The 27,536-nt window shown below is 47.3% G+C and overlaps 1 long non-coding RNA gene across 1 annotated transcript in view; it reads left to right on the top strand.

Moving 5' to 3' along the window:
- LOC138567316 (uncharacterized) overlaps window positions 1-27,536 on the top strand; it is an 85,533-nt gene that overhangs the window by 47,453 nt on the left and 10,544 nt on the right. The window lies entirely within an intron of this gene.

Consider the following 27,536-nt stretch of genomic DNA (forward strand, 5'->3'; position numbering starts at 1 on the left):
CAAGCCATCCAGATGCTGGCTCAACCCATTGCAGCAGACCTCATCAATAACCTCGATCGCTGGCTCCACTTTATGAAGGCAACCAATTCACAGGCTGACTTGACCACTTGAAGATATTTACTCACCAGTTTTGAACAGTGCCTTGACCCAGCAGAAGTTTAATTTTGCTGCCAATTAGTCTGCCCCCTTGAACCTTTGGAAGCCATTGGCTTGCCTGTTTTGAACACTGGCTCAACCCAATGAGAACTCGCACATAAAAACAGACTCAAGGGTGATTCGTCAGAGGAACTGCACGACTCGAACATAAGCAAGACCACAGGAAAATAACCTACAATCACAGCTCAACTGTGTCGAGCAACCAAGACAAGAACTAAAGGTATTTTGAAGGGCCTGTCCCCTGGTCAACTTTAAGGGACCACCATGCTTTTAATACCCCTTCCTTGACTGTTTGAATATTTACAAGTACATTCACATTGTTGTTGATGTTTTCTTGCCTGAACACCCCTACTTATCACCCTAACACCATCCTGACATTTAAGAAAATAAACCATTTTATTTAGAAAATGGAATCTGTTGTCTGTGTCTTACTTCATGATACCTTTACATAGACCACTGGAAAAAACAAGCGGTTTTTCTTTCTAAGTTTCTCAGGCTCCTCCGAGCCAGAGGAGCCTGAGAAACTTAGAAAGAAAAACTGCAGGGTTTTCGAAACACAACCCCGTTGTGTTTCTGCCTAAAGCTGCTTTCCCATTTGGGGCTTCTGGGCTCCCCACGGGGAGCCTGAGAGCCCCAAATGGGAAACAGCTGTAGGCAGAAACACTGCAGCATTTAGCATTTCAGAAAACAACCGCGTTGTGTTTCTTCCTAAAGCTGCTTTCCCATTTGGGGCTTTCGGGCTCCCCACGGGGAGCATGAGAGCCCCAAATGGGAGAACAGCTTTAGGCAGAAACACTGCAGCATTTAGCATTTCAGAAAACAACTGTGTTGTGTTTCTGCCTAAAGCTGCTTTCCCATTTGGGGCTTTCGGGCTCCCAAACACTGCGGCATGGAAACACAACCGCATTGTGTTTCTGCCTGCCTTGGCTTTCACTTTGGGTCTCCAGTGCTCCTCTGAGGGAGCACCCGAGACCCAAAGTGATAGCCACGACAGGCAGAAACACAACGCGGTTGTGTTTCAAAAATGCTGCGGTTTTTCTTTCTAAGTTTATCAGGCTCCTCCAAGCCGGAGGAGCCTGAGAAACTTAGAAAGAAAAACCGCAGCGTTTTCAAACACAATAACGTTGTATTTATGTTTGCGGTAGCTTCAAAAGCTACCGCAAACATAAATACAACGTTGTTAAAGCTGCGGTTTTATTTCTAAGTTTTCCGGGCTCCTCCAGCCAAAAAAAACTGCAGCTAGTGCTTTTAAAAAAAAAATAGCACTTACCAAGATGCAGCTGCAGCTTTTCTGCCTGTAGTCTCCAGTCTGTGTCCTCCGAGTCCCGGCACCAATGAAGGAAAAGCCACCCTGTGGTAGCTTTTGTTTACTACAGCTGGCTGGCTTTTCCTTCATTAGTGCCACAAAAGCAAAAGCAAGCACAGGCGGGCATCGATTTCACAAAATGGATGCCCCCATGTGCGTCCTTTTGTAAATGTTGAGCTTCATTTGCTCAGAATTTTACATAGGGACTTAACAAAAAAAAAGTGCCAATCAATTTTTTTTATTATTGCCCATCTTTTTTTGCAATAACATTTTTTGGGCGAACCATTCCTTTAAGAAACTAAGCATAGTCTGTGTCAATAACTCAAACTCAAAGGTCTGTCTGTGTCCAGAACCTATGCTTACACCCCCAAAACAACCAAAGATATATAATGTGTCAGCAACAAAAGAAACAGTGCGCCAAATAAATTTCAGAGTTTCTTCCAGCTCCTGGCTTACTCTCCAGCTTTCCCTTCCCCAAGTTCAAAACAGTTCCAAAAGGCCTTGGGGGTCCTGTCCCCAAGAGGGCAACACAGTTCACAGTCTTGGGGTTCCCTTGCCCAAGAAGTCACCTCTTCCAGCTTCAAAATCCACAATCAGCTTAAATCTCTTAGCTTTCAAAAATAGATTCAGTTCAACTTTGTAATCGTTCAGGCTTTTCAATAGTTCACACATATTGCTCTCTTTCTCATGCACTTTATCAATCTGTTATTAAATACAGTTTCTTTATCTTGACTTTCCTTTGCTCTTTCCAAGCAGCGGTCACTCAGTCTAGGTGCAGTTGTCGGATCACATGGTACACCCATTACAGGTCACGCAACCGATAACCGTTGCCACTTTGTGATGCCTCAGCATTCTTCAGGCTTTCTTGACAACACATGGTTTCTCTCCCTAAACCAGTGTCATCGGTTAACATTCATTTCTGATTCTCCTTGGTAGTCTCTTGGCTTTGCCACAACATGTTTTCACACAACTCACTACGTGATGTTCACCTTTTCCCACCACCTTGTTTCACATTATTCATAAGTGCTCATCACTTGCTTTTCACTTTTCTCATAAGTGCTCATCATTTGTTTTCAACTTGTGCTGTGCTTTCATGTTCATTACATCTTTTCCTTTAGTTCGGTATTCAATAATACTTCTTGCACTCTTAAACATATTGTTAACACTTAGCAGCTTGTTCGTTATTCAAGGACTCTCAATTTGGTCTCCAAAACCAACTGTTATAGCTTTCATTTTGTTCGACAAATAAATATGATGTTTCCAGCCCCTGGTGCACCTCAGTACGAGTGATCCCTTTCTTACACGAACTGATGCACGGCCGCTTCTCTGGGTGTCTTCTCTCTCCTTTCCGTCTTTCATTCGCTCTACTTGTGCTTCTCTGGAGCTCCAGCGAGCTGTGCTCGCCGTCCTCGAGCCTTGCTGCAGCAGCCGGCAGAGACAGGAAGTCTCTATATCCCAAAAGATAAGGGGAACTGCTGGTGTCTTGACCCTCCTGTGGCCTGCTCACGCCCAAGCATTTCTTTCACCCTTCTGCTGCACACAGTGTCCTTCCCGCCCGCCCCTCTCCAGCCTGCTCCATGTCTGCCAGCCACATCTTTCTCTCCAGGTGGGTTTCTCTCCTGGATCTCTCTCTTGTTTGCTTGGCGGTCTCCCTTTTTATGAAGCTGTAGCCTGTTAAATGGTTGCATGTGCAAGTCCTTTACCTTAAGTGCCTGACCATAGTTAAGCCTGTTAGCTGGACATGCCTGGCTATTGCAAAGGTCTCAGTACCAAATTGGTGTGAATGAATGGAAGCGTGCTTAACTCCCAGTTGCCACCTCCTCGTACCAGTCTTAAAGTTAAATTGTGGGACATTTGGTGTGTAAGAAAGAGGAAAAGACTGACAATGACCTACATAGGAAGGGGGAGGGTAGATTTAATTCTGATATTTATCTGCATTGATTAAAGGAGGTTGATGTGTGTTTAACCTGGCCAACTAAGGAGGGGTCCTCCTAACTGATCTTTTCCTCACCCCAGTATAATAATAACAACATCTCAGAGGGTCATTTTGAAAGGAGGGAACAAGGGAGGGTTGACAGTAACCTATATAAGAGGGGTCATTGTGAAAGGGTAATGGGGGATACCATGCCTCACCTAATGGCATCCTCTCCCCACTCCCCAAGTCTCCTACACCCAGATGATCCTCCCTCGTAAATCGATCCAAAACTGATGGCCTTTCCCTGGTCACCTGAGCAGAGGATGTTGGGGAAAAGGAAGTGCGTATGCCCTCAGGTTCCTCACAGCTCCCAGTCCCAGGGGTGCTTCCTACATGCCCATTTCTACTCTATGGTGAGCCTATCTCATTAAAGTGGTTTTAGGGAGTAGGCTGGTGGCATCTGTATTTCAGGGTTTGCTTCACCATTGGTGCAAGCCATTTTAACAAAATGGAAGCCCAATGTATGTTTTACACAGCCATTCGGTTACCAATGCATTTTATAGGTCCTGCTGTCAGCGATATAGTTTTTTAAGACTTCCTTTCTTCCAGGGAACAGTGGGGTAGGTGTGAAATGGCTGTTATGCCCACGTGGGCTCTTTGTGATCAGCACAGAGAGAGATATAGGAATTTGACCATTTCCTTTTCTGTTTTCTGTATTTCTGCGGCATTATGTGCTTTCATCTTCAAGTGAAGCAGTCACCTGAGCATGACAAATTGCATAATCTGAGGTCCAGAGCTCAATTGTTGAGGTATGCACCTTGGTTTTCATTTATTTGAGATGTACATTGTGGAGTGATTCATTCTAGTGGTAAGTGTAGACAGGCCTTGTTTTTTTAATGTTAGCTATTTGGTTTGCTTTTTAGACAGCCACTAGTACAAAATGTTGTAAGACTTGGGGCATAATACAGCACCCACTTATGTCCTGAAGAAGGCTGGAGCATCAAAGGGCCACAGTGAAAGGCTCATATATTCCATCTAAAACACGTGTTGGCAACCTTTTTGTTTTTAAGAAATTGTGTGATTAGAAATTAATCTAATCAGTTTTGCCCATCTATCACTTGGCGGCCTTGATCTTTTTGTGTTATAGTAGGGTTATTGCCTTGGTGATCAAGATCGTACCAGGTAACTTTATATAGTAGAGACTCTTTGAGATCCTAGATGGCAGTCTCCATGTTAGTTTTTCTTGTATAGACCAGTCAAGTCCCTGGCCTGTCGGTAGCCTCCTCTTGTGATTAGTCGACTGGCTTAGGCCAGCCCTTAAGAGTAGTGGCACTTAAGGGGTCTCCCATTCCCTGATTGCTATCCTATCTCTTTATTTTGGAAGAAACAGGTATGCTTACCTGCTGGAGGATTCCCACTCTTTTCCCACAATGCTGCCTTTTTAGTATTTCATATGGTTATACTGGCTGGGTGTAGTGTTTTAAGCACATGCTGGTTGGGGTTTTCTGCTGCCAGATGTCCAGGCTGACCTTGCTGCGCCTTCCTAGTGACTCCACTTTGGTGTTGAGGCAGGCCTTCCATAATGGGACTGTCTCCAGGCTGTTTTACTGTTACATCTGTCGTTGTCGTCTGGTAGGGTGATGAGACACACCACCTCACCTTATATGCTCCTTGGACCATCCCAGGACTGTAGCTTACTCAGGAAATTGGGTGTGGGGTTCTTACTAAATTTGACCCAAAAAGCTATGTGGAGTACCCAACTAAAATGGAGAGCATGGTGAGTTGGTAACCATCAGTTTGGATGTACTTTTAATAGAAGCAATAACTATACATTACTGTGACTTCTTTTTAACTGTGACTCAGATCTTTTTTTAAATGCCTTCTACTTGTAAGATGCATCTCAGTCTTAATGGTATCCTTTCATGTTTCCGACATAAAATTCTCATTTGCTCTCTCAAACCACCACCCGAATCATCCTACACCCGCATTACTGCAGGAAAAAGCCTAGATATTGAACAGGATATGATATGATAGTTTATTTATACAGCGCCTATACACAATGTGTTTCAAAGTGTTTTACGACAAGGGAAAATACAAAACATTCGTACAGGCCACGAACAACAAGATGTGAAATTGACTATCGTACTCAGCCTAGCAACATTTCAGATAGTGCAAGTGCTAAGACACAGATAGGAAGGAAATGGAAACAGACAGGCGACTACCATACTGGGCCTGACGACATTTCTGGTAGAGCCAGAGAATTACACGAGGTGAGGGAGAGGGGAGGAGAGAGGAGGGAGAGGAACAAAACAAGCAACTATAGTACTAGGCCTGACAACATTTCAGATAGTGCTGGAGGGTGGAGGGGGGGGTAACGAGTAAGGGGGGAGGAGACAAACATTTGTTACTATCATACTAGTTGAATTAACTAATGCTCAGCCATTATGAATTGCCATGTTGAACAAGTGTCTATTGGCATTGCTGTGCAAACCCTGCATTCTAATGCACATGTTCTAACCAAAGCAACGTTATAATCTAGCCTCAAGATGTGCCCGACTCCACAGTCCTCGCCTCTGAGGTGTTTCCGTTTTGGCATATAAAAGCATGTTTTAGACTGACACTTTCTTAGACAATGCAGCGTTAGAAGACGGAGGTTATCATATAGTAAACTTGCTCTCATGTCCAGAGGTCAGTGAGAACCACTGAAGAGGTTTGCTCAGTCAGCTCTAAAATGTATCGCGTTCACCTTCCACTCTCTTTCTGAGCATGAAAAATGCATTTCCTGACTAAGACTTGCATGCTGAGATGCTGTTCTTAAACCTGAAACATTGTTTCCCCGATGTCTGAAACCTCTCTTTCCACTGAAAGGCATGGGTGCTTCTGGGTATAAAGCCTGGTGACGGGAGGGAGGGCGGGTTGCTGTGGTGAATCTCATTTACCGTTGGGTTGCTGGTGTCCTGTGTATGCTGCTTTGCTGATTGCCATTAAAGGTTCTTCACTAATCCGCTAGAAGAGTCTGTGTTTCCTTTTCCACGACAAGAGTGGTGCCTGCGATGTCAGATTCAGGCTGCCGTGCGGCCAAACTCAGGGGTCGCTGGACGCGACTCCCAGTGATCCACAAGGGCCCAGTTAAGATGATTTCATTAGTGGGGAGAACTGGCAGGGGCGGCCAAGGATTCTGGGAAGAAGACAGAGCAGACGCAGAAGAAGAGCCAACTGAAATTCACGGGTTTATGAGTGTAGTTAATTGAGTTGCTATTTTTCATTGTCTGTGTATTGTTCTGGGTAACTGTTTTGTCTCTGGTTAAAGAATTCTGAAATCCAGAGTCTAGAAACTGTTGAGGTGTCCTAGAACATAAGAGGGAAGATATCCTGCCTATGAACAGGTCTGATCTGATCAGATGTAACTGAGAGGAAAAAACGGTTGGCCACTGCAGTTAGAAGTGTAAGCAAAACATCTATGCTCCCTACTGACTAAAGATAACATGAGACCATGCTGACGGTCAGAGGAGAGAAGGGTCAGAGGAGAGAAGCGTAGATCAGAAATTGGAATGAATGAGCCTTGGATGAATGCAAAGAAAATAGTTTGGCTGAGAGTCCAGTACTTGTCCTGTCCTACCCTCTAAACGACATTTGAAATCTTGTATGTGCAACCCTGTTGCGATCCCTGCTTTTGCATTCACTCTCTCCCCCTATCCTAGTACAGGAGCTGTGATAGGCTTTATTTCCCCGTCTATGTGTATTGTCTCCGACCTTTCCCAACCTTTTCTCTGGCAGGCTCAGTACTGCTCTGTATTGGGATAGCTTAACGGGAGGCATAGACTGTGCACCATCAGCCATCTGGATTTTACCAACACCTGCAGGTTTCACTAAAATGTATGTAACTGGGGAGGAGCAGAGTCCAGGTGAACCCATTAGAACTTCTGAATACTTGGTGTAGAGCGGTCATCCGTGAGAATGGGTTCAGGTCACTCTAGAAAAGTGGCACTTCTTCCTAAAGGAAGTCCAGCTCACTTCATACACTATCAGTAGTATCCAACGCATGCACCTTTCTGGATAGATGGTACACATATAAACAGAATTAATCACCCAGACACTTCTCACAGGAAGGTACATTTGACTTAGATAATATAACGATCCTATGCAAGGCGTTGGAGAAGAAAGGAGGCCCAGTGCACCAACAACAATGGGATAGCTATCTAGAATGGTATACCAAAACTACCAAAAGACAGTCCAAACCCAAGACCTGAGCCCTATGAGACACACAAGAGAAGCTCCAGGAACAAATTAAGATACTAAAGACTGAGTGCTCTAACTTGCAGGTTCCTGCAAATAAACACGGGTACAATTGCCTATACCATGCCATCCAAGAGCCGCCCCGCCAATGAAATCCCCTGATGGCATTCTGGACTCTTAAAATCCATCCATTCGAAATCGTGCAACTCAGCTAGGCAGTCCAGGGTCCACCACTAGTCTGGATTCCAACCAACCACTGCCCTATCTCCAGTCAACCCTGTTGGTGTTGGGGTTCCAGAACTGGCCCGTTTTCAGCTGCACTACAGGCTCAGATTTCCCAAATGTTCCAGTCACCATGAATCGCTGACTCCCGCACATTTGTGGGATTCCCTGGTTCCCCTGCCACAACTAGCAATGTGCATTCCCACTCGGACAACACCCAGGAGGAGGAAACACCCTGGTTACCGTGCATGCCCCCTGGAGTGCCACAGACGTATTTAATATTGTGCAAAAGTTTCCCAAGATAGGTGAAGAGCTACATAGGTCCCAAGAGGAGTTGCAGGTGATCATTGAGTGCTACCGTCCCAAGTGTGCAGATCTGAACCAATAACTGCATGCACCCCCTTCCCGCTGACACTTTTGCACTGCTAAAACTGAGTTGCAACTGGCCAGATGAAGAACCTTCCACTGATGGGCTGAAGGCTTTCACTGACAGACTAGTGCACACCATTATTGCAATCTGGCTGCGGGAGACTGATTTGGCAAAAAAGAAATACCTGCAAAGAGGCGATGGATGAAAATCCGGTGGAATATCTTGAGTGACTGAAGCAATTGTTTGAACATCATTCAGGGAATATTTATGCAGTAGTTGAAACCTGTGGTGTTACAGTTCGTTATGAGTTGCAACCGAAGGTGGCGCAAGGAATCAAATCTGTCCTCAGAGTTTGGGAGGGACAGAAATTGATGGAGGTTTTACTAGCTGCACAAGATTTCCATGAGAAAATTGAGAGGCAAAATGACAGTACTGAAGCCAAACGCCTGGCTCTGCAGATACAGCAATTACAGCCTCCCCGGGAAGGGGAGGGTTGTGTTCCATGCCCGGGGAGACGGGGAACTGAGACGAGGCCCGGGCGCTCCACAGTCACATGACCATGGTCAGAGTAGCAAGCATTCTCACATAAGATCGCACCCTGACTAATGTAACTATTGCAAACAGTTTGGACACTGGAAAGCTGGTGGTATTTATATGTATTGAATTTTGCATTGCGGTTGGCGCCTACGCGCTGAACAGAGTAGGCAAGGGCACAATTCAAATGAAAATGTCCAAAAAACAAAACTAACAGGTCAGTGCGAAAGAAAGCGAGTCATAAGGCGGTACTTAAAAAGGGGAAAAGAAGATATGAAATGTACCGAGGAAACCGGCTAAAGAGTAGAATGAGGGGCAAGACCATAGAGACTGAAGCGAAGTAAAAACCAGAGGTTGCGCTCAGGGGAAATCCCCATGCCCAAGACATGGAGGAGTCCAGAAATGTGACAAAATGATGGCTTTATTAAAGAATTTGAAAAGCAGGAATAGGCACATGGACGGCCGAAGATTCCAATGCACTCTCAGTGTTAACAGGTATGTAATGGAATGTTAAGGCACAGTGAGGTCACAAAGAAATGATCTATTGTAAACCTTCAGATGTGATTGGATTGGGTGCACATTATGAACAGACGACATGTATTTTATAGAGGATAGATGTATTTATGTAATTATTGCATTTTTATAAGGCATCTATGCAAAAGTGTTTCCAGGCGCAGCAAGAGGGGCGGGGCAAAGGGAGATAAAAAACAATAACGGTCCTACTAGGCCTTGTGACATTCGGATCGTGCAAGTGCAGCAGCAAGAAGTGCAGTGGGATGGAGGGGGGAAAGACCCAGGGATGGGTAAGTACTAAGGGGAGCCCAGGAGGGCAAGTGCCTGGGGACTGGGAACTCCATCAAGTACGGGGGAGGGAGTGGGCCAATCTTGGGAGGGGAGCCAAAACTCAGGCTGGTCAGGGAGGGTGCCCGGAAAGGGCAGTGCTAGTTGCTAGGTTGGGCGAGTGCTGAGGTAGACTGGATGAGGGGGGCTGGTGCCCTGTTAGACTCATAAGGGACCAGGCTGCCAGTCTCAGCAGAGGGGGCATTAGCAGGGCAGGACGAGAGGGAAGGAAGAAGGGAAAAGTAGGGTCTTGAGCTGCCTTCGGAACTTAAGGAGATTTATTTTATTTTTTATTTTATTGTTCATTTATAATGCGCTTAATACCAGTGAGTGGTTTCTAAGCGCGGGATCAGGATTCAAACCTGTATTGCCACGTTGTCTTGCTTCCAAGACAAAAACGTGGTCCCTGACCCATCCTTCCTCCCCGAAAGGGTGCGGGGGGTGCAGGGAGGCCATTCCAGAGGGAAGCTCTTGCTGAAGGTAGAGATCTATCCCCCTCTCTGTACGTGGAGAAACATCAGATCTTCCGAGAGTTGGAGCTAGAGGACCGAAGTGCTCCATCTGGGGTGTTTTCAGGGAGAGAGAGTTGGATGTAGTGGGATCCCAGGCTCCGGAAAGCCTTGTGGATGATGCAGAGGGTCTTGAATTTGATCCTTGCAGCCACCGAGAGCCAGTGGGGAGATATTATGGTTGGAAAGATGCAGTCCCTGGGCTTGAGGCCAAGGATAAGTCTTGCAGTCCTATTGTGGATTAGTTGGAGGGGGCGAAGAGAGAAAAGAGGCAGATTGAGGAAGAGGATGTTGCAATAGTCCAGCCTAGAGAGGACCACGGCTCTGGAGACACTGAGCTTCTGAGGGAAGGCGAGGAAAAAGAGAATGTCCCAGAGGATGTGGAGCTCAAAGTTGGCCTTCTTAGCAATGTCCGAAATGTGAGGGGAGAAAGAGAAAAAGGAGTTGAAGGGAGCCAGAGAATGGGAGAGAAACAGGGAGCAGGCGTCCCGACGAGAAGGATCTCGGTCTTACTGGCATTAAGGCAGAGATCATTAGCCGTGCACCATTCCTGAATAGCGGTCAGGCAGTCAGGTATGAAAGAGAAAGATGAGGAGGTAGAGGAGGGAAGCTTGAAGGAGAGCTGTGTGTCACCAGCATAACTCTGGAAGTGAGGAGAGAAAGTGGAGATCAGGTGGGCAATGTAGATATTGAAGAGTCACAGCAATAGGATAGAGCCCTGAGGGACGCCCCAGGTATAGTGTGAGGTGGAGGAGAGGAAACAGCCCAGTGGCACCTGGGAAGGTTGGTTAGATAGGAAGAAGGTCAGCGAGGCCAGTGCCAGGTCCGTGTTGCCTAGGGTATCACAGAGACAATTTATGAGGGGGGCATGGTTGACCATGTCGAAAGCAGAGGAAAGAGTGAGGAGGATGAGATTGGGGGGAGTGTTGGAATCAAGATTTGAGAGCAGGTTTTCAATGGGGGTTCATGAGGAGCAATTCCCATTCCTCTGGATTCTCTGAAACCAGTCTGGTGGTCATGAAGACAGCCCACAGTTTCAGCGTGGTGGGTCAGCTGGGGGATGACCAGTTTCTCCAGGAGTTTGCCCAGTAAAGGGCTGATAGAGATAGGGCGATAGTTGTGGAAGGAAGGGTCAGGGAATGGTTTTTTAAGGAGAGGGTGAACAAGGGAGTGCTTGAGGGTCAGTGGGAAAGAGACAGTGGCAAAGGAGTGGTTACAGAAGTCAGCCAAGGCAGGGGTGAGAGTAGAGATGAGCAGAGATGTTGTTCTTGATAGTTCCGGAAGAGCAGGGGAGTACCTGTTTGGAGGAGACTTTCATAGAGCAAACTACTTTAGAGAGTTCATCTGGTGCAATGGGAGAGGAGGAGAGTGTGGGGGAAGATAGAAAGGGGGACCAAGGGAGGCAAGAGAGGCGGGGGGTGGCGATGGGAGTAGAGGAGAGTGAGGACAGGATGTCCTGTGTTTTGGAAATAAAGTGGGAGGCCAGTGCGTTGCAGAGGGCCTGAGGGGGAAGAGGAGAGGTGGAAAATGCAGTAGGATTGGAAAATTCCGTACAGATTTTGAAAGGTTCAGCTGTATTATTGGTGGATCCAGAGTTACAGGCTTGGACTTGGGCCATCCTATTAGAGCAGATAGAGATACTGCATTGCCTTTGGAGCAGGCAGCAGGCTAGTTTGTCAGAGGATATGCTTGAGGCCTGCCACTTCCATTCAGCAACTCTGCACTTGCGTTTCAGAGCGGCCAGGTCGTAGTCATACCAAGAGTTGTGCTTGGAGACAGGCTTCATGTGTATCCTCATGACAGGGGCAAGGATGTCCGGGGTGTTGGAGATGGAGAGATGAAGGTTAGTAAGAGCTGAGTCAGAATGAGAATCAATAGCAGGTGTGGGAGGCAAATGCAGTGACTGACAGCGGTAGAATGACAGAGAAGAAGACTGGCAGTGCGGACAGAGGCACAGGCGGAGGGTCCAGGAGCTCCAGATGGGAGGAGAGGAGAGCATGGTCAGACCAGGAGAGAGTTGTAGTGAGGGGGATATCGATAGGAATGTCTGCAGAGATGAGCGCCTCTAAATTGTGTCTGGCTTAGTGGGTCAGACCGGAGGGAAGGATTATGAGGGAAAGAGAGCCACTGAGGTCACGGAATAGGAAAGTGGCCGTGTCAGGAGAGTCAAGATGAATGTTGAAGACTCCAAGGAGCTGATGCTTGGCAGAGGAGGTCAGGAGAGAATAGGAGAGGTCGGCCCATTCACAGAGGAAAAGTGAGATGGGTCCAGGTGGCCTAATGGTGGCGAGAGTGAGAGAGAGGGTGAGAGAGACACCAAGCCTACAGACAAAGGAAGAGTAGGATAAAGTTGGTATGACAGTAGCAGGGGCCTATTCATGGAAAATCAGGGCCACTCCGCCCCCAGACTAGTTGGGCCTGGGTTTGGAGAGGATCGTGTAACCAACAGGTAGAAGAGTGTCAAAAGCAGTGACTGAGCTGGCCTTGAACCAAGTCCCAGTGAGAGCGAGGACGTCAAGGTCAAGGTCTTCAAGGAGGTGACAGATGTCAGAGGAGTGTTTGAAAGCAGAGCATGAGTTGAGGGTAGCTAAGAGAAGCTGATTGTCACCTTTGAACTTCTTCTTCTGAGGGGTATAGGGGCGGGGAGCAGCCCTCGCAGGGGGTGAAGATGCCACAGGGGTGACTGAGGTAGGGGTGGCAGGAGAAAGGAGGAAGTTATTGAGAGACGGGAGACACCTATCCAGAAGGAGGAGATTGGGCTGAGAGCCCTGTGCGATTATGGTAGACATTAATGATGCACCTAGAGGATGGGAAGTGAGCCAAGAGCACTTCCCATCTGGTTACACCATTTATGGATGAGGAAGAGACAGGAGAAAGGACAGAAGCCATATGGGGAGTCCATAGGTTCGTAGAGGGAGTGACAAAGAGGATATCAGTGATAGTCTGGCTGGAGAAGTATTGATGTAGGTGTCCGCAATGGGCAGGCCTGGGTTTGAGGCCAGGAGACCCTTCTTAAAATTTTTCCTTCCAGGCTTCGAAAGAGAGGGAGGATAGGTGATAGAGTAGCAGTTAGAATAGATAGGGGAGATAGAGAGAACCATCGAAGTTGGGGGTAGAGAGGTACCAGGGAAAGAGGGGGGGACAGAGAGCTGCACAATGCACACAAACCCACCAGATGGCCTAGCAGCCAAAACAGGTGTGAAGGCTCAGGACCACTACATCTCAACGGTCATCGAGCGGTGATTGCGAAGCTCCAGCTGTGATTGTGAGGCTCCATCAGTGATTTCTAGGCTCCAGCAGATATTGGGAGGCTCCCGTGGTGATTGCACAGCTTAGCATGTCGTACCACAGGAGATTGTGAGACTCCGGCAGTGATTGCGAGACTCAGCACGTCATCCCCCAGGTCACAGAGCAGAGATTATGAAGCAAGGGAGGGTGGTGTTCCACAGGGTACTAGTCCAAAGGAGGGACAAACAGCAATAAAGTAATCAGAAGATGTGTGGAACACAGGGTGCCTGGTGCCAGTGGCAGCAGGGATTGCGGCACCTCCATCGGCACCAAAACACATGCAGCACACAACACTGCACCCTTGGCCTGCGCGGGTTTTGTATGTGTGGGCTTCGGTACAGTGAAGAAAAGGGATTGTCGTTGGAAGTTAAGTCTATGTAGCGGAGGTCTAGGCCGAAGATGGTCAGGCAGCGTTTTGCACACCTGCGGTGCACAACACTGCGCCCTTGGCCTGCGCAGGCTTCTGTCCAGTGAAGAAAAGGGATCATCCACCGAAGTTACAACTATGTGGCAGAGGTGTAGGCAAATGACGTCGGGCAGCGTCTCGTATTCTTGTGCATCTAGCGTTTTTTTCCACGTAGCAAAAGGTATACGTGTGTCAGTCCTCTAACTATGTGGGTCATAAGCATATTCTTCGTGTCTACCAGCAATGAAGCTAAATGTCTGCATAGCTTTGTGCAGGAATGCCTATGTGCTTAAATGTCTAACACATCTATGTGTGTATGTTCAGCCATGTCGCCTCTTCATGATTACTTTGGTTATGTCATCTGGTAATGATCTGTGTGGGCTACTTCAATGAGTGGCATCTGTCATCTTGCTGGTATGTTGGAGGGGGGTTTGCCACACCCACAACAAGACACTTAAAGATGATACAGAGGAAGTTGAAAAGTATGCAAGTTTCAAAGGAGAGCCAGTATAGAGAGTGCAGAGAGGAAGTGATGGAGTGAACGGGAGAGAGAAGGCAGAGTACCTGGATTGACGAATGATAGATTGAATGAAGGGGAGCAAGGAAAGATGTCCTGAGACCGACAAGAAAAATAGTATAGGGAAAACTAGAGAGGAGATAAGGCATTTCATAGACGAAAAAGTGAGGAACCGACGTTCATTTTGAATGTTAAACAATAGATAGTGTCAGGAACAGAAAATAGAAGAGATAAGAGCAGAGGACAGTGAAAAATCAAGAATGACACCAAGATTACGGGCTGATAGAGAAATAGAAAGCGTAGAGGGGGGAAGGAGAGAGAGGGAGAGGAATTTTAGAAGCAGAGAAGAAAAGAACCTCTGTTTTTGAGATTAAGATTACCCTAGTGAGAGGACATCCACGACTGAATAACAAGAAGACAGGCAGTCAAGGAAGAGTGATTACAGTCATTAAAAGAGGTGAAAGATATAACATTTTGCAAGTCATCTGCATAGAAGTGATAAGAAAAGTAAAAGGACGAGATGATCGAGACGAGAGGAAAGGTGCAGAGAGGAAAAAGCAGAGGGCCAGGAGCTGAGCCTTGAGGGACACCCTGTAAGAGGGGTGAAGTGGGTGAAGAGTCACTAGCCCGGTAAACAGAATAGGTGCGTCCTGAGGGGTAAGAGTAAATCCAGTTGAGAAGAATATAGTTCAGCTAGAGAAGAGAGGATAGCATGGCCGATAGTGTCTAATGCATCAGAGAGATCTAGAAGAACACGAAGAGAGAAACATTTAGAATAGTAAGATGTGAGAAGTGAGTTTGTGACACTTTCAGTAGAGTGTCGTGGCCTAAAGCCAGACTGGAAGGGAGGTAATAGAGAGTGCAGCTTAAAAAACACTTGGGAATAATACGCTCCAGTAGCTTTGAGATAAAAGAGGTGAAGAGAAATGGGGCAGAAATTAGAAGGCTAGGAGGGGCAGAGTGTAGGCTTTTGCAAAATGGAGAGGATAGAAGCTTGGTTGAAGTGACAGGGAACCGTAGAGGAGGAAAGAGAAGTGTTGAAAAAGGCAGTGAGATAGGAAAGAAGTGTCGAGTAAACCGGCAGCATAATGGGGTGAGGGAGAAGATCATCAGTGGAGGAAGTGGGGTGAGCTCGGGCTTGGGCAGAGGAAATTTCACCATTGGTGAGAGGATGAAATAAAGAGATCACACAGAAGGGAGAAGTAGAACAGCTTGAAGACGAAGAGAGGAGAAATGGAGGAATGGAGGAATGAGGTAGGGAGATTTTGAAAGTAAAGTAATTGGAAAAGTCAGATGCAGAGAGGGGAGACAGTGACGCAGGATAAGTAGGAATAGGGGAGTGAATACAGTTTAAATTCTGAAAAAGGCAACGAGGATGAGAGGCAACTGAGGTGAAGAGAGAGTGAAAATATTGTTGCGTAGCAGAAAGGAAGACAAAAGAGGTGATGGCTGGAAGGTTTAGAATTAAACTTAACCTCTGGCATTACTCTGGGCAACCCTCCAGACCATCGTTCTTTGCCTGCCAAGCCATTACAGAAAGGGGAAAGGCCATATGCAAATCAGGCTTGATCCCACCCCTAAAGGGGAAGTCCAGCCCGAACTGCTAGGTGACATACTTTCTGCACGAGACCACACGCATCCCAAACATGTTTCAGCCTTGGTTGGCCTCATCAGTGAGGAGTAGCTTGGGTCTCAATGCCCAGAAGGCAAGGGAACCACATCTGGGCATACGCATTCCACTCAGCTGACTAAAGCAAAACAAAAGGGGTGATGGCTGGAAGGTGTAGAATTAATCTTAACCTCTGCCATTGCTCTGGGCAACCCTTCAGACCACTGTTCTTCGCCTGCCGAGCCATTACAGAAAGGGGAAAAGACCATATGCAAATCAGGCTTGGTCCTACCCCCAAAGGTGAAGTCCAGCTCGAACTGCTAGGTCGCATCCCTTCTGCGCTAGACCACAAGCAACCCCAAACATATTTAAGCCTTGTTGGGCCTCATCGGTGAGGAGTAGCTTGGGTCTGTAGGCCCAGCAGGCACGGGACCCACGACTGGGCATAACCGTCCCACTTGGAGTGACTAAAGCAAAACAAAAGAGGTGATGGCTGGAAGGTTTAGAATTAATCTTAACCTCTGGCATTGCTCTGGGCAACCCTCCAGACCACTGTTCTTCACCTACCAAGCCATTATAGAAAGGGGAAAGGCCATATGCAAATCACGCTTGACTGATTTGCACATGGCTGGACCCCTTTTGCATTGGCATAGACGGGCTAAAAAACAGTGGTGTGGAAGGTTGCCCAGAGCAATGCCAGTGGTTTAGATTAATTCAAAATCTTCCACCCATCACGTTTTTGGTTTTAGTTTGTCTCCCTATGTGATAGAGGGTGTTCCCAGACGTGGGTCCTTTGCTCACTGCCCCATAGGGAACCAAGCTGCACCTCACCGAGGAGGCCCAGCAAGGCCGAAACATGTCTAGGGCTGCATCTGTTTACGTGCAGAGGAGACCTGGCTGAGCAACTCGGGCAGTGCTGCTCTCATTGTTGGTGTCTGTACCTGACTGATTTGCATATGGCTGGACCCCTTTTGCAATGGGTCAGATGGACTAAAAAAAGGTGGTGCGGAAGGTTGCCCAGAGCAATGCCAGTGGTTCAGATTAATTCAAAATATTCCATCCATCAATTTTTTGGTTTCAGTTTAGCAGAAAGGAGCAGAGAATGCTAGGTACAGTGAAGAGAAGATAGAAGGGACATGTTGGTTGCTGCCCTAGGCTTACACCAATGCTGCTAAGCTTGTCGCAGCGAGTGGTGGGTGGGTTGAAGAGTCAGTGACATCCAAGGCTGAGGAGGCCCATGGGACGGGGGAAAAGCAACCAAGGGGTAAAGAAGGTCAAGATAGTCAGTCAGTGTGTCAGAAAGAAATGAGGAGGCAGAATCAGCCAAAAGAGAGGAGAAGGTAGAACGGGTGGGGAGAGTAGAGACACTAGCTAAAGAAAAACAGGGAATATCAAAGAATCAAAGGTTACAGTGATGGACAGTAAAGGAGGATGAAGAAGGGGGAGGAGGGAGAGAACAAGAGAAAGAGAGAAGGGAGTGATCAGAGCACTTGAGTGGGGGAGCAGTAACTGATGCACAGATATGGATAGTGAAAAAGATTAGGTTGAGGGAGGACCGTGATGTATGAGAGGGTGGAGTGGGGAACTGTAGCAGTGAAGAAGAACCTAGGATAGAAAGTAGTGGTAAAGTAGCATGGGTAGAGGAAAGATGGAGATTAAGGTCTCCCAAGAGAAAGAGAGATGTAGCAGAGGGCAAGACAGTAGAGAGAAGGTCAGGATCATCGCAAAAAGTGGAAACAGGGCCAGGAGGGTTATAAATGACAATGAAAGCCAAAGGGGGGCAAGAGAAGGAAGAGTAGTAGTGTTCAAAGGATGAGAAGAGTGGAAGATACATAGGAAGAGAAGAGGAAGCTGCAGATACAGCGGAGAGAACCACACCGCCACCAAGACGTCCCAAAGGACGGTGTGTATGGGAAAAGAAGGACTGGGCAGAAGAAAGCTCTGCCAGAATAACAGTGTTGGAAGGAAACAGCCAAGTTTCTGTGAGACAGAGAAAGTGAAGATGGAAACGAGAAAAAGGTCTAGAACAGAGTGGTCCTTATTGCTAAGGGAACAAGAGTTCCAGATGCAATGTTAAAGGTTTGGGAAAGGTCAGCCAAAGGTGGAGAGGTAAGATTAGAATAGTTGCGTGGAGAAGAACAGTTGGCCTGTGGCGGGGTTGAGATGCAGGCATGAACAAGAGAAATAGACAAGAAGAATAGAAAAACTGCAGGAGAGCGGTTGTGAGTACACCAGTGACTGAACGCAGCACAAGGGACCTTGATGACTCTGAAGGGGAGCGTATGAAGAGGCAGAGGTCTGGTAAATAAGAGGGCGCAGCCTGGTAAAGAAGAGAGAATTGGGTTGGCTGTGCCCCAACCTCCACCACCTTCACCAAAAAAGTGAAAATTAGGATTGCTAGAGGATCCCTGAATTAGTTGCACTACTCATTCTGCTCAATCCCAGTGCCCCCTATGTTGATTGTAATATTGCTGGTCAAAATGTTTCATGTTGGGTTGACACTAGAGCATCACGCTCTGCTCTGAGGTTTTATGAATTTCCAAATGCCATTCACTCTGATGAAATGTCAATGCTGTTGATATTGGAGGTATGCTGATACCCCATCCAGTGTCTTCCCTGCATATGATCACGTTGGCTCCTATCTCAGAGGACCATGCCTTCTTATTGAGTCCCTGCTCACATGCCAATCTGCTTGGGTTAGAACTTTTGTGTGAACTGAAATGTTCCATTTACTGTTTCCCTAATGGTATATTCCTCAATATATTGGCCCACAGAGAACACACAATTTTGGCAGTGTTACAGGAGATTTGCGATTCAAATTTAGGAGACCGGGACAGCACTCCCGTGTTGCAACAGCGATTGATGGACCGAGTTCCCACCAAATTATAATCCATTCACGCAAATGAAGCCGGTTATATGCTGACATCTGAGCAGGTCAATATCACCCTGAACCGAGAGGCGGAAGAAGATATCTGTGCAGTGATAGGGTATCTTCGTAAACAAGGTACCATTGTGCCCACATGTAGCCCCTGCAATACCCCGATTTTGCCCACCAAGATACCAGGTAAGCAGATCTACCATTTTATACAGGACCTCCAGGCAGTAAACGCTTCTGTCCTACCTGCCTTTCCCATGGTTCCCAACCCAGCTACTATCCTGTCCTGCATCAGCTACCTATTTTAGTGTAGATTTGTGTTCAGCTTTTTTCTCCATTCCAGTACACCGAGACTCAATACCTGTTCACCTTTAAATATAAATCCTCACAGTACAAATGCATATGTTTGCCAATGGGGTACATGGAAAGCCGCACCCTGCTCTTCCAAATCCTGAAGAAGGATCTTGACTTGGTGGTGTTCCCAGGTGGGCCAACGAAAGTGCAGTATGTAGATGATGTGCTGCTACCCTCCCCCACCTTGGAAGCCTGCGAGCAGGACTCCCTCACTTTGTTGACAGCACTTGCAGAAAGGGGTCACAAGGCATCTAAAGACAGGTTGCTATGGTGTTTACCCTGTGTGAAATATCTGGGCCATGAGACTACAGCTGGGGAAAGACATCTGTCCGAGGATCATATTGCAGCAATTCAGAAGTTACCCAAGCCTCGGACCAGGAAGCAAATGAGAGGGTTTCTCAGGATGGTCAGTTAGTGTAGGCATGATATTCAAGCCCCTTCAGACTCTCACGTATGATTCGACGACAGAACTCCTGCCATGGTCCCAGGATGCAGAGGATGCCTTTGTCACCATAAAGCAAGCGCTCACAACAGCCCCATCATTGGGTCTACCGGATTCTGGGAAGCATTTGTGTTACATTGCTCTGAATGTGAGGGCTTTGCCCAAGGAGTGTTAACACAGTTACTTGATGATAAGTTTCAGCTGTGTCATACCACAGTGTATGCCTAGACCCAGTGGCATATATACTTGAGGGCAGCCCTTCCTCTGTACGGGGCAAGGGTAGTAAAGTCAAAACCAAAAAGAATTGCCCTGCTAGGTAGACAAATTACTTGTTCAGAAATACATTCTCAAAACCTCTTGGTGAAGTGGTGATGTAATATTACATACAATTCCTCTCCAATCCGCCTGATGCAATCCGCAGCAGAGACGTTCCCAATCAATGCCACTCAATGTGGAACAGACGAGTCACAACTTATGCTTTTTCCTTACAATTTAAAGGTTTTGCTTAATCTCAAAAGAATCATTACTCACTGCGTATGATTACAAACATATACCTTTCGTTTTTTTTATGCATATAGAACAGACAATAAATACACAATCATTAATAAGATTTAAACAAAAACACATGGCTGGTTTCAACGAAAAAGGAGGATAGTAGAAGCAAGCGCTAGACACACTCCTAGGCAGGTTGGTCTTCTAATTGACCTCTCAATCCTGTCACTAAAGCCCTTGCTACTTTAACTAAACCTCTCAATTGACCATTATAGGGTCAAAAGACCTAGTCATGGGACAGTGGTCTACGTAAGACACAGCTAGGCCAAAAAAGAAGCTATGCCACCACGCTGTTGTGTGAAGAAAGTGTTCAACAGCTGGTTGTACATTTCGGTGGCTGGATGGTTTGTGCTCTGCCTTCCTCAAGATCGAAATTCTAAAAGGTGGACTCCTAAGGACCAAGAAAACATCAAATGAGACCACTGCATGGTGTGAGGGACTCAGGATTCCTCCACCAAAAGTACAAAAAGATAAATTAGGACATTAGACTACATTAGGTGCCTGGGCTTGCTTTGGAAGGCCACCCTCCCCCCAGAGATGAGATGAGAGACAGGCATTCCCCCGAGGTATACTGACCCTCTAATTTGCGGGGAGAAAATAAATGTGGTGCTTTATGTGGGAGAATTTTGTGCCTCCCTAGGCTCCAACAGTGTTCCAAAATGGAAATCACTATATCTGGAACATAGTGCCAGTTCTACCAATGACAAAAGGGTATAGGACACAATTCTTTTTGTGTTTAACTAGACCCGTTGGCAGTAGGACTACCAGCTTGCTTACGGTCATTGATGATACTGCCCTGTTGGTCGAAAAGACCGATCTATTGGTACAGGGCCACCTGGTCCCATGTCAGTGCCCCCCTCAGTCTTAGCTCTATTGCATGAAGAGAAGACACAGCATGCGTCTAACTCCCACATGACCTGGTATGAGAAACTGCTTATTTCTTCCGCAAATGTACCATTGAACCAATCTTTTCTGTTTAACCCTGCGTCTCTGCTGCCCACCCTGCAGGATGGGGAGCTGCACGATTGTCTCCTGGTAGTATAAACACAATTGTCACTGTGTGCTGTTTGCTAGATGTCCTGCTGCAGAACCCATAGTTGAACCTTTTTGTAGATGGCTCATGTCTACTCAGTCAGGTGACAGGAGAATTTGTGTTTGATTATTCTTCATGTACCCCCATGACATCCTCGAGGCATACAAATTGCCAAGGGCAAAATCTTCCCAGATAGCAGAACTTGTTACCCTCACCCGGGCGTGTATCCTGGCATGGGCTGACCACCCTTGGTCCTGCACCCTCACCCACTAGTGAGGCAATAAATCTGGGGGTCATCTTCGACTCTACTCTCTCCTTCTCTCCTCACATCTCAGACATGGCCAGAAAGTCCTACTACTAGCTGCACCTGCTCCGAGGTATTCTAGCTTTTCTCACCTTCACCCAAAGGCTCACTGTCTCCAGAGCACTGGTTCTCTCCAGACTGGACTACTATAACAGTCTCTTTCACAATCTTCCTACCTCTACTCTCCGACTCTTCAACTTATCCAGAACAGAACCGCACGACTTATCCTTGCTCTCAAGCCCACGGACTGCATCTCTCCAGTGCTGAAATCCCTCCACTGGCTCCCTGTGACTGCAAGGACCAAGTTCAAGTCCCTCTGTATAGCCCCAAGGCTTTCTGGGGCTGGGGCACCTGCTACCTACAATGCTCTCTTCCTAAATACTCTCCCTCCAGAGCCCTCCGCTCTGCCTCCTCCAACTCTCTGCGGGTGAGCCATTTTTCCAAACAGAGATTTGGGGGTATATCCTTTGCAGGTGCATCCCTCTGGAACCGCCTACCTGTCTCTCTCTGTCTTGACCCGGACCGCCTTAAGTTCCAGAAACTCCTCAAGACATTACTCTTCTCTTCCTCTCTCCCTCTCCATTGGTAACCTTCTTCTCTTCTCTCCTGCTTCCCTCCCTCATTCTCTTACCCAAATTTGATCAGTCACCTGAGTGGTTGCCTGGTGCACCTCCAGAGCCTCACAGCTCCCAGGCTCCCCCACCAGTCCTGCACTTGCCTTCGGGCCTTCACCCTCTGCCTTACATTTCTGCACTCGGAATACGTTCCATGAGAGTGGCATCCATTTCTGCACTTAACCCTGGCCCATGCTGGACTGGGCGCACTTGTCCCCCTCCCCTCCCTTGTACTTCTGTCTGCACACTTGCACGACCTTGAATGTACTAGGCTTAGCAAGTTTGTCTGTCCTGCCCTCCCCAATCTCCCCACCCTAGCTAGTTATGCCTGCAGTATGCATTGGTACATTGTTGACCAACCTTTTTTGTCTTGTATTTTCCTCTCCCACTCCCCCCTCCCTTTTCGCCCACTCTTTGTCACACACGTATACTAGTAGAAATGCCCCAGCCTAGAATGCTAGTTATTGCTGTTATATCATTCAGAATCTTCAAGGCCTAAGAATGACAATCATATCCACGTGTTCCCTTGTTCTTGTTGTGCAAGACTTTGGTGGACTCTGGAAACAGCGAGGTTACTTTACTCGACATCCACTGGTAACCCTACCTTGAATAAAAAATATGTGCTCCCGTCTGCTCTAGCCATTGTTAAGTGTAAAGGACATGACCCCTCTCAGTCTTTCATTGCACAAGGAAATGCTCTAGCAGATAGTGCAGCTAGTTAGCTGCCTTAAACAGGGCCTTGGCTCCTAACGAGACTCTTGTTTGTATTGCTGTCCAAGACCGAAGCAGAGAAGGTAACTCGGGCTCAGTGATCCTGTGATTTGAGTCCAAACTCCCTTTGGCATTCCCCAGACGGCTGCCTGGTAGCACCCATGGTACTCCTTACATACTTAGCCTCAGAGGCCCACAGCATTGCCCACTCAGGTAAAAATGATACATGTTGTAGATAGAGATTGGATAGCCCCTTGCTTTGCCACAGACGCATGGGATTATTGTGAAAGATGCACCATTTTCTGGAATCACAATGTTGGGAAGGTGGTTAAAACAAAGCTGTTTGCAAGTCCAGTACCGGAGGGTCCCTTCTTAAAGGTGCAGACAGATTTTACGGAGCTCCCCAGATGTATGTCTTATGCCTACTGTTTGGTCATAGTTGGTGTGTTCTCTGGGTGCGTAGAAGCCTTCCTGTTTAGGAGGGCAGATGCAGTCAATGTTGCCAAAAAAGTTGCTTATACCACGATTTGGGTAGCCCCTTGTAATAGATAGCAATTGAGGCATCCACTTTACTGGTCAAATCATTAAGGAGATATGAAAAACACTAGGTATTTCTCAGCAGTTTCACTGTGCTTACCACCCTATTTGAGCAGTTGTGTAGAAGGCTAAAATGGTGACTTAAAATTAAGGCTTTCCAAAGTGTTTCGGGAAACAGGTTTAAAGTGGCTCAGGTACTGCCCTTAGCACTGTTCGCCATGCACAACAACCTCCAACGCATGCAAGGCCTATCCGCCTGTGAGATCCCTACAGGATGTCCTATGAGAATACGAACAGTACCCCCAGCAGCTCCACACCTCCTGAATCTTCACCTAGTTGAGACGATACTAAAGTATTGCTGTACACTGCTCAAAACTGTTGGTTCTATTCATGTCCAGGTCAAAGCTGACTTGCCAGAACAAGCCACTGAGCCCTGCCATCCCCTGAAGCCTGGCGAATGGGTCTTTATGAAGGTCCAGCAGCGAAAGTCGGCACTCCAGCCCACGTGGCGTGGACCACACCAGATCCTGCTGACGATGCACCCAGCTGTCAAGTGCACCGGATTGCTGGCATGGGTCCATGCTACCCACTGCTGCAAGATCCCTGCTCCCGACAAGGACCCCACCTCCACTCGGCCTGATCTTCCATGGCCATGCCCCAACTCTGCCTTGACTGTCAATGCCTCTGCAGTGGGTCCGTCTCTGGTCTGTGTGTCGATTCACAGGATCTTGTCACTTCTCCCCAGAGGGGAGCCTTTCTCTGGGAGGCTAGGGAGGTGAGGCCTCTACCCAATAATCCCCCCAGGGGTGGTAAAAAGCAGGAGGACCTTGCATGGAGAGACTCCCCTTCTGGGGATAGGGACTCACTTTCAGTTCAGGACCCCCTAGCCATCTCATCCCTGAGACCTTAAGGCCTCCTCAAAGTATTATAAACCCATATGAAAGCACTACTGTTTTGTATTGTCATTCTTCAACCTATAAATACACAGGTTTAGCACAGTCAAATCAATTAAAGTCCAGGACACTTACAAGTCCTTCCTGAGGCTTTTGAGACATGCAAGAGCACTCAAGGAAGTATATAGAGGGTTCACCCACTAAGTACTGAGACGAGGAGGCCACTAGGAAGGATGAAGATAGGCCAAAGGAAACAGGGGAAGGACTGTGACCTTACGCTGGGGAGGACCCAGCCTACTTGTAGAAGAGATGAAGGACTACCTGAAAGGAGAGCACCAGGTGTGAAGCCTGGAGAGCCCGGGAGATTTGAAATGGGTGAGAAAACAGAATGCTGCAGAAGCTGATCTATACCGCTGAGGATGCCAGGGGTAAACCAAGGGAGTCCTCTGCAGCCCGACTGAGCAAGGGCTTATCAGGAAGAATGAAGTTTGAAAACAGTGGCACGACCTCGTGGAGGTGGACCGACTGGTCCAAGAACAGCACAGACACTGTTGTGCTGCAAAGGAACCCACAAAGGCACCGCTGGATGCGAGAGAGCGAGAAAAGCAGTTGCTGCGCTTGCCCCGTGATACACTGCCCCTGTAAGAACTGACGATGTGTCCCGCTACAAACACAGGTAACTGGGGACAGGGGAGACTCTGTAAGGGAGTGGGACCAGCTGAGAACAGCAACCAAAGCGATATCCCTCATCCCAGTAGTCAAGTTCAAACTACGTAAAAGGGGAGAGTCTCTGGGGAGTAATCTCCCTCATCTCAGTGATAAATGCAGCAATACTATAAGTCTGGGAAACCTCTGGAGTAATCTCCCTCATCTCGGTGACTAGCAACAAAGTACCACGAGTGTGAACATGAATAAGAAGGATCTCCTTTCTCTCAGAGGGGGTGGTGATTGTAAAGCCAGTGTGAGAAGCTAAGGGAGTGACCTCCCCCTCCAGAGAGACTGGGGTAAGAGAAACTCAAGTACCAGATACATTTGGAGTGATTCCCTTCATCACTGTGATGAAGAATGTCATTGTGTGTATGGAAGGCGATGGGGGGCAGAGGGGTCAGGCATGGTATTTTGTATTGGACATCTATCATAGATGTCCACTAAAGAAAAATGACATGCCTGACCTCTGGGCCCCAAGCTCATCACACAGGCACACAATCAATGTGGTTATGTGAGTATGCCAGACGCTGGGGGTCCAGGGGGCAGGCATGTTTTTTTTAACTAGACATCTTTCATAGATGCCCAGTACACAAATACCATCCCAGTCTCATAGACCCCACAGGGCCTCACAGACATACACAATCAACATGATTATGCATGTGTGTAAGGTGCTGCAAGGGTCAGGGGGCAGGGATGATACTTTTTACTAGACATCTATCATAGATGTCCAGTAAAAAAATCCCATCTCTGTCCTCTGAGCCTCAGAGCACCTCACAGGCGCACACAATCAACATGATTATGTGTGTATGCAAGGCGCTGTGGCACCCAGGGGAAAAGCATGGTATTTTTTACAGGACATCTATGATAGATGTCCAGTAAAAAATACCATTGCTGTCCCCTGGACCTCACAGTGCATCAGAAAGAGAGATGATTTTGGCTGGTGGGGAGGGGGATTATGCAATAAATGCATTTATAAAATGCCTTTGTTGTACAATCCCCTCTCCCCCACTCACCAAAATCAGCTCCACAGACCAGCACAAACACACCTACGCATTCACACAAAATGTACACAGCAAGAACTTGATCATTCGCATGAGCATCCATCATCATACACTTACTCATAACATAAGCATACAGGCACCCATACACATATTTAAATAATAAACAAATGAACATAAACATACCTTCTGCCCCAGTCCTGAAGTTTCCTCACCAGCGCTCCAGCTCCTGCAGCATTAACAGAAATCAGGAAGCAAGAACTTCCTGCACATGCGTGCAGGGGACTGAGCATGGGTGACAAAACGCCCCGCTCCAGGCTGCTCTGTCTGTATGTGCGATGAGATGTAGGAGTGCCCCCTCACATATACAGACATGCACTTCCCCAGACAGCATTTCCAATGAGCTATGCAAGGCTGGGAAAGGGAACCGCCCCCAGCCTGGCATGGCTCATTGAGCATGCGCAGCTGGACAACTGAACTGTCAAAGGGAAACATTGTTTCCCTTTGACAGCTCAGCCAGCCCAAAAGCATTCCCTCAGCTGGAAAAAGAAGCTGAGGGAGTGCTCAGTGTTTCACTGGGCTGGCTTCTCAGCTCCTCCGTAATGGGCAAAGGGGCTGACAGTTCGATGGCCTCTCACCCATTATGGACGAGCCACCACTGGTGCCCTGAATTGAGAAGAGTCAGCAGAACAGCACCTTGCATTTATTTGCCTGTTAAGAACTGTCTCGAGGCCCTGCCATGGGCTCTGATATTGCAGAACGAGCCAGACTCTCTGGTTTTTGACATTAGGTGAAGCTCCTGCCACAATGTCTGGTTGTCTATTGTTTCTTTATTGATCTATTAGCGTCATTGTGACTGCTCCTTTTAACACTACATGTCATGAATATGAGTCCTTCTGCCCAATCTTGGGTTCACAGTGAGAATACATACCCACAACTCACCTGACAGAATGCCTGCATCTTTAACATTAAACTTTGTTGGGTATGTGCCCGCCTACCCCATGACCAATCCGCTAATTCCCTGTGGCCCCTATTCCCTTCAAGTGGGGGAGATGTCTGCCTGCATCTCAAACTGGTTGCTCTGACCCCTGTCATCATTCCCATTCCCAGGTGGGGTTTACTGGGCCTCCGAATTTCCCAACCCCAGACCAGGTACTCAAGGGGCCCGCTGCACTGCACCGCTCATCTCCTGCTACTAGCTTTGTGTGTTACGTTGACAGATGTACCCTATTCCTTAGGAATAAGTTAGTGCAAATATTACCTTTCAACCAATTCCAGTTTAGTCTGTCAAACTGGTTATTAAATGATGCCTCCTATTGTAAACGATTGTATGTATATTGGCCTACGCCAAGTTCCTTAAAACTGTACGCGAATAACTCTCTACGGCAAGGTCTTGACCTTAGAAATTGATGTAAGCCGCCATCTTGAATCAAACTGCCCTTTTAGGTTCTCTTGCTGTGTAAAAGTCACCCTGTACATCAAAATGGTGGACGATGCCATTCCGAACAGAATCTGGTCAACATGACCTCCGTACAGCTAATGTATAATTTGCCTACAGGCCATTTGTTAGGGTCATGAAATGAGACCTTGTCCTACTGTTGACCTGC

Source organism: Ambystoma mexicanum, chromosome 2p, assembly GCF_040938575.1.
Source record: "Ambystoma mexicanum isolate Mex_15411 chromosome 2p, UKY_AmexF1_1, whole genome shotgun sequence".
In the NCBI taxonomy this organism is placed as follows: Eukaryota; Metazoa; Chordata; class Amphibia; order Caudata; family Ambystomatidae; genus Ambystoma; species Ambystoma mexicanum.